Below are 11,928 nucleotides of genomic sequence, written 5' to 3' on the forward strand. Positions count from 1 at the left end.
TGGTCATCTTCTCCACGAACCAGCCGAAACTCCCATGGAAGCCATGGTTAGGGTTTGGTTCAAGCATCCAAGCTCATTTGTAAGTGCTCCCGAGCCCCGTTTTTAAAGTTCTTTACATTTTTGAAATCCTGGTAACATGTTCTAGCTATTTCTACCATTATTTTGAGCTAGGGTTTATGTTTAAAAATTTACCCATGAGTAATATGCATGAATTTTGATGTCTAATGGTAGAAAATGAGTGTTGGGTGTTTAATAAATGACTTTTACTAAGCGGTTTTCGATGAAAACGTTTGAAAGGACTATTTTGTAAAAGTTGTAAAATTGGTCATAAATGGATGATTTAGTTGAAATTGGGGTCTGCCATAGTTATGAAAAATGGTCAGCGTGTCATAAAACATAATAAAATAGGATGAAGTTTAACTTCTGAGCATTGGGGCAAAAGTGCAAATATGTAAAAGTTTAGGGATCAAAATGAAAATTTGTAAAAATATGATTTTTGGATTCCTATGAATAATGTGACTAATTAGTAGGCTAAATGTGATATTATAGATCAAGGAAAACAAGATTCAGACTTAGAACAAGGTTGAACAAGGTTAAGCACAAACTCGAAATAAATAGTCGTACTCGAAACTGAGGTAAGTTCATATGTCAATGATAATGCAATAATATTATTGTTCATACTTGAACTTAAATTGATGTGTTAACATTGTGTGATGGATATTTATTTAGTTTATATGAAGATTATATATTGTAACAAATGCCAAATTATAATTATATGTAATACCATGTTTATCATATGGACTAATGTCTAAATAAACATGGAAGTGTGTTGAATTGGATGTCCATGGCATGAGAAACTATGCATAATGAGATAATTGATGAAAATAGAAAAATCTCGGTTGAATAAAAAGGGAAATTCGATAGATAAACCATGGCTTACATGACTTCAGATCCTGCATGTGTTGCAAAAAAGGATTTAGCCTGGACAGGTAATCCGTTGATCTCAAATATAGAAAGGATCTAGCTCGGACGGGTGTTCCTTGAATGATCAAGCCTCCTGAAGAATATGAGTGCATTGTGGATTTAGCCCGGATGGGTAATCCGATTAGGATCTGAATTTAGCCTGGACTGGTAATTCAGATCCGAGCTCAGTAAGGGTGTATGTCTATAAGAGATTTAGCCTGGACTGGTAATCCCGACATCACCTTACGAGTTCATGATATAGGGGATTTAGCCTGGACTGGTAATACCGCCGAAAGATGTGAGGTTCGTGGGAGTGCACATATGAAATGATCATTTGTATAAATTGACGGTGAATGGGATATCCATCGAGATTTCAAAAAATTCAACGATATTAATATGAGAAATGAAATAAAAGGCTCTTTCCATGATACATAATGTATGTTATATGATAATATTATGATGCATGTGAGTTGTCATGTTTGGACGAGTACGGTGCTAAATGATAGCATAGGTAAGTACTCGAGACCCATGAACATGTACTTGACATGTGAAATGAAATGGACTTATGACGATGGTGCAAATGAATGAATGATACTTATGAGAATAATTTCTATGGCAAATTGTGATGGTTGTTATCTTGTTGCACTAAGACAGATTTGGTACAGCAGCATTGGTTCGACTTTGAAAATCCACTACAAATTGTGAAAATTGAATAAAATATGGAATGAAATCTTAACGAGTCTAGTTTCACATAAAAGAAACGGTGTAAGCAAAAGAATTCTGTATCATGAGATATTTGAATTCTTGTGAGACAGAGTTGGAGTGATTCCAGACACCCCTGTCTGGACTTTGGAAAATCACTAGAAATTGTACAATAATAATTATGAGTCAAAATTCACATGACTGAAATCCTTAATGAGTCTAACTTTAGTAGAAAGAGACAAAAACATCGTCTGAGTCTCATACTAGGAGATAAATAAACTTTAGTGAAGAAAGGTCGTAGCTATCAAATAGCAAAACAGGGGAGACTTTGAATAATAAACTGTACTTATTGTCTAGACCAAAAATTCTGAAAATTTTATGATAAGAATATTTATAAGTCTAGTTTCTGGGAAAATTAATAGATATTAATTTGGAATTCTGTAGCTCGATTTATAAATAATTTATTGACTATAACTCGAGTAGATAGCTTGACCAGAATATGAATAAAAGCATAATTATAGTTGTTTTACCTAAGGAAACATGTTATTATAATGATTATTATTTTCATATGGACTTACTAAGCGTAAAGATTACTTCCCCTTTCCGTTTTTTAGTTTTGACAAGTCAGCTCGAGGTTGGAGATCGTCGGAGGCAGCATCACACTATCGAGCCTTTACCCTTGGAGTATTAACATGTATATGTTAAATGTGTTCAAGTGAGTGCCATGTGTAAGGACTTAGTTTTTCTATGATCGATGTTGTTATGTTTAGCCAAATGTATTGGCTTATAATGATTTGTTGTATGTAGCCATAAGATGTGGCTTATAATGATTTTGGCTTACAAGCCTATTCATCCATGATATGTGTAAATGTCTCGTGATGTGGGTATGTGATTATGCTTGTTCACTATGTATAAGAAGTATATAACATACATACATGGTGAATGCCTTAGGACCATTTGAGGTGGTCATGTCTATGAGATAAATGTGTGATATGGTAATAAGTTGATAATACCCTGAACATAGATGTTTAATTTGTAAGTTTGTAAACATAGTATAATGGTGTAATGAGTAAAAAGGGGTGACTTAAGGCTTGGAAAATAGCCTATTAAGGTCCACATGGTTGGACACACGGGCGTGTGTCTAGGGCGTGTGTGACACATGGTTCCCTCCCATGGGTGTGTGCTATGACCGTGTGTCTCCTACATTTAAAATTTTGAGTTAGTATAGGACAGGGGTGGGTTACATGGGCGTGTCCCATACCCGTGTCCCAAAGTCAGTATTGAACACGGACAGGCAGCATGGGCGTGTGCCATGGTCATTTTAAAAAATCAGTGTTGCCCACGGGCTAAGGGCATGGGCATGCCCCAAGCCACACGGCCCACCTACATGGGCGTGTGGCACTTCAAAGCTAGAAATTTATTAAGTCACCCAAAGTTTACCGAACGTTTTCGGTTTTGTCCCAAGCCGCCTTTGTAACACCCCCTAACCCCAAACCGTCGTCGGAACGAGGTTATGAGGCATTACCGGACATATCAGACAACTTACGGATAATTTACAATTAATATAACTTTCATAGTATAATATAATAATTAAGTCACTATCTTGGACTCTCGAAGTTCAACACGTATTAAAAGAAGAACGGAACTTGTTCGCGTATTCCAAATTTTTTATTTTTTTATTTTTTATAAAAATTTGGTAGCATTTCGCTTATTTTACTTAACCCTCCTGCAAATTCAAACCAAAACAACCAACACCAATATTTCACATTCATATAACTAATATTTATATCATTAACAAAATTTTAACTTAAGTACTATCATAGCATCATTCAAAATTGATTAAAAACTTCATTCATTTAATAACTTAATGTTCCTGTATCAAAATATCATGTACTTTTCTTACTATTTCATTCAACCATCTAAATCTTATAATTCATCCTTCACTACTCAAAACAATATACATATTCAGGTGACTAAACAACACCTATGTACATGCCACTTTACCCAAAAGAAAAATATACATCACCAAGTTTGTGTTGGAGTCGGGATTGTTCTGGATGCTGAGCCGGAATACTTGACTTCTACTAACTCAAGACGGAGACAACCGTGACGCTGAGTATGAATATACTCATTGGTATTACTATAAATCAAGACTATTTAATATTAATAAATTACAAACATCAACCATAAATTTTATAATTATTTAAACTACTTTTATATATATTTATTTTACTTCATAAAATCTTAAATTCATAATTCATTTTTCTCATACTAACTCAATTCATAATTTAGTTCATACATTCTTTCTCGTACTTTTCAATAGTACTAAAACAAATAATCTCATTTTCAAAATTTCATTTCAATTATTTACCCTATTAACAAAGCTCGGACTATGATAGATACGCGGATTTCCACCCAAACACACCAGAATATCCAGCCCAAACACACCCGGAATATTGTAAATCCTCCATAACACACCGGTATAATATATCCTCCCAAACACACCAATAAGGCATTAAATGCCTATTCGGATAAACCGAAGTATATAATAACAGAAACATCTTCTCGGCCGAACTACAATCTCTTCATCACATTACAAATCCAATGGCATGCCATTTGTATCGAATCTAGTTCGACAAGTTAATAGGGTATTATTTTACTTTTTTTCTAATTTCAATTTCACATACTTACCTCAAGTCTTATTTACCATACATGTGACACCCCGAATGTGACCCTAGTCGGAGAGTGGTTTCGGGACCACGAAACCGAGTCACAAGAATAATTAAGTGTTATATTCCGTACTTATTGTATGTGGAATTGGTATGCGTAAATATTTCGTGTCTCGATTTTTATTAATTAGGTGCTAAATTATAAGAAAGGACTTAGTAGTGAACTTTGAAAGTACGATAGGGAAATAGGTGATGACTAATTAAAGCATGCATGCAAAATAATGGACTTGCATGTCAAATTCCCCTTTCTACAAGTAATGGCCGCCATGACAAAGAATATGGGTCAAACATGTCATGAAACATGTTTTGTTGGGCATTAGGAGAAATAGTAAACAAATAAGCATGGGTAAGAAAAGAATGAAAAAAAAATGTGTGTGAGAGAGTGGCATACCCCATTGTCAGTGCAACCAAGAAGAGAGAAACAAAAAAAAAAATTTGTTCATGCTTGCTCTCTCCCTTTTGGCCGAAAATACTAAGAGGAAGAAGGATTTTTTGCTTCATTTCCTTTGTTTAGAAGAGATCTAGAAGGTGATTTGGCTAAATTTGCATCAAGATTAAGGTATGTATGAGGTTGTGTTGGGAGTTTCATGCATGTTTTGGTTGCTAACTTGATGTGCATGTTAGCCATGGCTCAAATCTTTGGTATGCCATGGAAATGGTATTTGGCCAAAGTTGTTATAGTGATAAAGCCATTGCATGCTAAGTGTGAAGCTTGATGATGATGCATGCAATGATGGATTTTCTACTCATGAGTAAGATTTTGAGTTTTCTTTGTTTTATCATGATTAAAGTTGAAAAGGAGCATGATTGTCATACTTGGCCATGATGCATTCTTGAGCATGATTCATGCTTCTTGCATGTTAGTTAAAAGTTTGTGTTTTGGATGGCTATGGACACCTTGAAAATTCGCCATGCTCATATATGCATATATATGATTGCACATTATGTTTGGTTATGAACTAAGTGATGAATATATTGATTTAAAGAAGAAAATGTGGAAGAATGCTTGTGAAATTGCAAGCACAATTCGCCTAGCACACATATAAGTGCTTGATGCTATATTATAAGTTTTGGGCCACAATGTGCAAAGCATAAATTAGTAGATTGCATGCTGTTTTTGTGAGGTATTAAGTGCAAAATTGACCTCAACATGTACATGAATATTCGGCCTTGGGTAGCCTATTGAAGGCCTTAGCATTTCCTTGATGCTCAAATAAATTGTATTGAATTGCTTGATGTAGTATAAAATGTGCATGACCATTGTGTATTCAAGCTAAAGAGTGGCCATATGACCATTTAAAATCCTTGTCATATTCGCCATAAGCAAGCACAATGAGGTTTTAATAAATTGAATTTGTTTGAATTAGCTCAAGAGCTAAGAGGGCCACAATTGGACAAGGGAAGGAAAAGGTGATCGAATAGCCGAAAAAGCCGTTCGACAACATCCGAGGTAAGTCCTCAAGAAGTGACCTTACTTGAATTATGTGAGATGAAATATGGATGTGTATGATTATTGATTATGTGTGTATGAGTATTTGAATTCCACCGGGCTAAGTCCCAAGGCGAATATGCTAATGATATTAATTGTGTTTGAGCCTTAGTAACGAAAATGAAATATGTATGTCCAATGATTATTGATGTATGTGTGCATGAGAAATTGAATGATATCGGGCTAAGCCCAAGACAATTATGCTGAAATTATATCCGGTTAAGACCGAAGGCAATTGTGCTAGTGGTTATATCCGGGCTAAGGCCAAGGCATTCGTATGAAGTTATTCTATCCGGCTAAGACCAAGGCATTTGTGCACGTGATTATATCCGGTTATATTCAAGAATCTTGGGCTGGAGGTGAGTGTTGGTTGCTGAAATGAATTTAATTAGTACACTCGGACAGCCCAAAGGATAAGGTACGTTATATGTGCATTGGAAAGTCGACGTGTTTGAGCAACATTCGCTCAATCGACTAATGAATTTCAGTTATTGAATTGATTGATGCTTTGAGAACTTATACAATGATGAAGTATGAAGTAAGAATGTGTATTAATGAAATGATGCATTTGGCTATGTGAATGTATTGCTGTAAATTATAGTTCATTATATTCCTTGAGACTTACTAAGCATAAAAATGCTTACCCCGTTGCTTTGGCTCTTAGTTTTCTAGATTTCGCTCGAGGCAATCGGATTTGGGATCGTTGAAGTCGAAGTCATCCACACTATCAAGCCTCCATTTTGGTATAAATTTTTGGTTGAACTTGAGATGGCATGTATAGGACTACCTCTTGTTTGTTAAATACGTTGTAATGTAAGTATGTATGGCCATGCGAAAATGGCTCGAAAAGGGGAGCATGAACTTAGACTTATTGTGGGTTGTATGTATATATATTTGGGGTCATGATGTGGCTATGGTTTGGAAATGGGAATGTTGGTCATATGATCAGCCATTGGCATGGTTAAAATGATCATATATGAACCTATGTATGGCAAGATTAGTTGAATCATGGAGACTACCAAATAGGTAAGTCCTACCTTAAAAACAGATGCTGCCAGCTGCAGTGGCGTGAATGTGAAAAATCACCATAATTCATAGGAATGGAATCAAATAGTGAATAAGCTATGTAAATGAACCTTGATGAGTCTATTTTCATATGGAAGAAACGAAACGGTCATAGGAGTTACAGGTTAAGAGATATTAAAGCTATTGTGAGACAGGGCCAGAATGGTTTCTGGGTTCCCTGTCGCAACTTTAAAATTCACTATAAATTATCCAAAAAGAATTAGGAGATATACCTTATATGTACAGATTCCATTTTGAGTCTAGTTTCATTAGAAACAAACGACACCAGCATTAAAGCCCTGTGCAGAGAGATATTCAAGTTATACCGCGCGAAGGTCAGAGCAGTCGATCCCTGTAACTTGGGTAACTTTAACTAATAAACTGTACCAATTGGCCCGACCAAAATCCTAGAAATAAATCCAAGGATGTATATATGAGTCTAAATTCAGGGAAAATTTACGAAACCAGTTTCCGAGTTTTGAAACTCGAGATATGATTTTTAAGGCGACAGTGACGCAGTTTTCCAGCCTGACTGGAAATGTCAAATTGGTGGGCAAAAACATGTGAACTTGGTTTGTTAACCCTCGGGTCCGACACCGGCGATGGTCTCGGGTTTGGGGTGTTACAATTTTATTGGTATCAGATCCACGGTTTAGTCGATTCTAGGACTACCGTGATGTGTTTGGGGTCTAGCTATACATGCCATTAAATGATGAATCGATAGTGTGATGAATTCGACAATTTGACTTCATGTTTGTTTATAGCAATGGATCCCGATCCCAACCGAAGCGATAGCTGATGATGTGGAGAGTGTGGCGCTGCTCCGCGCAAAGGGACAGCGGCGGACTCTCAACCTATGGCCAGCAATCCTAATGACGAGGCTAAGCAAGCCTTTTATAGTGTGATGAACGAATGGTTTAATCAATACATTCGAACCAACACTATTGTTCCACCACCTCCATTCCCGACGAATGCATTTCAAGACTACAATACCTCCGTTGATCGACCCAATAAGGTCGGTAAGCCCCAATCGATAGGATTCGAAAACATGGGGCCACTGAATTTAAGGCTACGGATGATGATGATGCCGAGCGAGCTGAATTATGGTTAGATAACACTATCCGGGTGCTTGATGAGCTATCCTGTACACCCGATGAGTGCTTAAAGTGTACCATCTCCTTGCTACGCGAGTCCGCCTACTATTGGTGGAGTACTCTGACTTCTGTGGTGCCTAGAGAGCAAGTGACTTGGGAATTCTTTCTAACCGAGTTCCGAAAAAAGTATATCAGTCAGAGATTCATCGACCAAAAGCGGAGGGAGTTCCTTGATCTTAAGCAAGGTTCTATGTCCGTTCTGACTACGAACGAAAGTTTGTGAGGCTTAGCCGGTACGCGCGAGAATGCATTTCGTCCGAAGCTATTATGTGCAAACGCTTCGAGGATGGGCTGAATGATGATATAAGGATGTTTGTTGGCATTCTCGAGATACGAGAGTTCGTAGTACTTGTTGAGCGAGCTTGTAAAGTCAAGAGCTTAGAAAGGAGAAACAAAAAGCTGATGTGGGGATTGGAGAATTCGAAAGAGGTCCTCGGAAAGTCTCTTCAACAAGCATCGAAGAGATTTCGAGATGATGCGAGCCGGTCTAGAGGCGTTTGGGATTTTCTAGACGAGGACGCGATCGACCCCTGTGACCACACGAGTCACCTCGATTGCGGTGGCGGAAATGATCGCCGAGAGAGGACGGAGTGTCCACATTGTGGCAAATGGCATTCGGGAGCTGTTGGTTTCGTGATCGCTCTGCTATAAGTGTGGATCGGCCGACCATTTTATGAAGGATTGCCCGAGGATGCATGAGCAGAATGCAAGTCGAGTGCAAACCCGGTGCTACCATCGCCGAGGTAGGCCACCTAGAAATATGGGCAATGTCATTGGCGGTCGAGAGGATCTAGAGATGCTACCATCAGATCGAGGCTCGTGCTCTGCTAGGACTTATGCCATACGCCGCACGCGAGGATCTTGCCTCTCCGGATGTTATTACCGGTACTTTCACTCTTTTCAATACAAATGTAATTGCTTTGATTGACCCCGGTTCTACTCATTCTTATATATGTGAAACCTTAGCATCCAAAGAAGACTTTGCCCATTGAGTCTCTCGAGTTTGTAATTCGGTGTCAAACCCTTGGGTCATTACGTGCTTGTTAACAAAGTGTGCAAGAAAAGTCCCCTAGTGTTCCGAGGTTCTTGTTTTCGGCGGACTTAATGCTTTTGCCATTCGATGAGTTCGATGTTATTCTTGGTTTGGATTGGTTGACCATGCATGATGCGGTTGTAAATTGCAAGAGCAAGACTATCGATTTGAGGTGCGCGAATAATGAAATAATTCGGGTTGAGTCCACGGACTTAAAGGGTTGCCACCGTAATATCGCGATGTTGGCCCGTAAATATGTAAGAAAGGGTGCGGCGTACCTTGCGTCACGTACTCGATGACAAGGAATCGAGAAGAAACCCGAATCTGTGCGTGGTTTGTGAATACCGGATGTTTTCCCAAGAATTGCCGGGTTTACCATTGCTCGAGAAATAGAATTTGGCATCGAATTGGTACCGGTACCACCCCAATTTCGATAGCTCCGTATCGTATGGCACCAACGGAATTGAAGGAGTTGAAAACTTCGGTTGCAAGAATTGGTGGATAGAGGTTTTGCTCGCTGAAGTTTTTCGCCTTTGGGTGCTTGCCGGTGTTGTTCGTGAAGAAGAAGGATGGAACCATGCGACTATGCATCGACTATCGTCGACAACAAAGCGACGATAAAGAACAAATATCCGTTGCCACGTATTGATGACTTGTTCGATCAATCAAGGGAGCCTCCGTGTTCTCGAAAATAGATTTGAGATCGGGCTACTATCAATTGCGAATCCGAGATTCAGACGTGCCCAAGGCGCCTTGAGCGAGATATGGTCACTATGAGTTCTGGTGATGCCGTTTGGGCTCACTAATGCCCTGCGGTATTTATGGATTTAATGAATCGAATCTTTAGACCATATTTGGATCGATTAAGTAGTCGTGTTCATTGATGACATCTTGGTCTATTCAAGAAATGAGACCGAACATGCTTGAACACTGCGGTTAGTGCTGCAAATTTTACGGACAAGCAATTATATGCTAAGTTCAGCAAGTGTGAGTTCTGGTTAAGAGAGGTAAGCTTCTTGGGTCATGTGGTATCTGCATCGGGTATTCGAGTCGACCCGAATAAAATTTCAGCCATACTAAATTGGAAGCCTCCGAGAAATATTACTGAGGTTCGAAGCTTTTGGGGCTTGCCGATTACTACCGACGATTTGTAAAGGCTTCTCAACGATAGCCACGCCGATGACGGCTTACTCCAAAAGGATGTTAAGTTCGAATGGACGGAGAAATGCCAAAAAGCTTCGATCAATGAAAACTTATTTGATGAAGCCCCAATTCTAGTGCAACCCGAGTCCGCAAGGAGTTTGTCATCTATAGCGACGCCTCTCTACTTGGGTTAGGTTGCGTATTAATGCAAGAAGGTCGAGTTGTGGCCTATCGTCGAGGCAATTAAAGCCACATGAGAAAAATTATCCGACTCATGATCTCGAATTGGCCGCCATCGTATTCGCCTTAAAGATTTGGCGACATTACTTATTGGGTGAAAGGTGCCATGTATACTCGGATCACAAAAGTCTCAAGTATTTGATGACCCAACGAGACTTAAATCTGCGACAAAGACGTTGGCTCGAGTGTTAAAGGATTATGAGTGATCATTGACTATCACCGGGAAAGGCGAATGTAGTTGCGGATGCCTTGAGTCGTAAATCGTTATTCACTTTACGAGCGATGAATGTGCACTTGTCTATCCGATCCGACGGTGTGTTAGTGGCTGAAATGAAAGCCAAACCATTATTGACACACCAAATTCGAGAAGCTCGGAAAGTCGATGACGAGTTGGTTGCAAAAGCGGCTGCGTGTGTTCGAACAAGGACTCGGAGTTTCAAATCGACGATGACGATTGTTTGAGGTTCAAAAGTCGTCTCTGTGTCCCAAAGAATTGAACTCATTTCGATAATTCGAATGAAGCCCATTGTAGCCGAATGGCAATCCACCCGGGAGTACGAAGATGTACAATGATTTGAAACGCCGATTTTGGTGGCATGGTATGAAGCGAGACATCTCCGACTTTGTTTCAAGATGTTTAATATGTCAACAAGTGAAAGCGAACATCGGTGCCTTGAGATTACTTCACCAATCACGATACCCGAGTGGAAATGGGATCGAGTCACAATGGACTTTGTATCCGGACCGCCATTGTCGCAAGTAAGAAGGATGCGGTTTGGGTCGTGGTAGATCGATTGACTAAGTCGGCCCACTTTGTCCCCGTGACGTCGGATTTTTCAATGGACAAATTAGCGGAATTGTACGTTTCTCAGATTGTGAAATTACACGGGTGCCTATTTCTATCGTGTCGGATAGAGATCCGAGATTTACCTCGCGGTTTTGGAAAAAGTTGCAAGAAGCTTTGGGTACCAAGTTGCATTTCAAGACCGCCTTTCACCCCCAAACCGATGGTCAATCCGGCGGGTAATTCAGATACTTGAGGATATGTTAAGATGTTGCGTCCTCGAGTTTAGTGGTTCATGGGAACGGTATTTGCCGTTGATTGAATTCGCTTACAACAACGACTTTCAATCGAGTATTAAGATGGCACCCTACGAGGCTTTGTACGGCGTAAATGCCGTACACCATTGTTTTGGACCGAGCTTGGTGAAAGCAAGATTTTCGGTGGATTTGATTAGGGATGCCGAACGAAAGTGAAAGTAATCCGTGAAAGTTTGAAGATAGCCTTCGATCGTCGAGAAGTCGTCGCGGATATGAAGCATAAGGATATCGAGTATCGTGGGTGATAAAGTGTTCCTCAAGGTATCGCCTTGGAAAAAATACTCGTGTTCTGGTAGTAAGGGCAAGTTG

At 39.3% G+C, this 11,928-nt stretch overlaps 1 long non-coding RNA gene across 1 annotated transcript; it reads left to right on the top strand.

Moving 5' to 3' along the window:
• The first annotated feature begins 5,810 nt into the window (after positions 1-5,810).
• LOC128285288 (uncharacterized) lies at positions 5,811-6,786 on the top strand. The gene is made up of 2 exons (XR_008275760.1): positions 5,811-5,844; positions 6,548-6,786. It is a non-coding gene; the product is annotated as an uncharacterized LOC128285288 (long non-coding RNA).
• Positions 6,787-11,928: the final 5,142 nt, after the last annotated feature.

The sequence above is a fragment of the Gossypium arboreum genome, chromosome 12, assembly GCF_025698485.1.
Source record: "Gossypium arboreum isolate Shixiya-1 chromosome 12, ASM2569848v2, whole genome shotgun sequence".
NCBI classification, from domain to species: Eukaryota; Viridiplantae; Streptophyta; class Magnoliopsida; order Malvales; family Malvaceae; genus Gossypium; species Gossypium arboreum.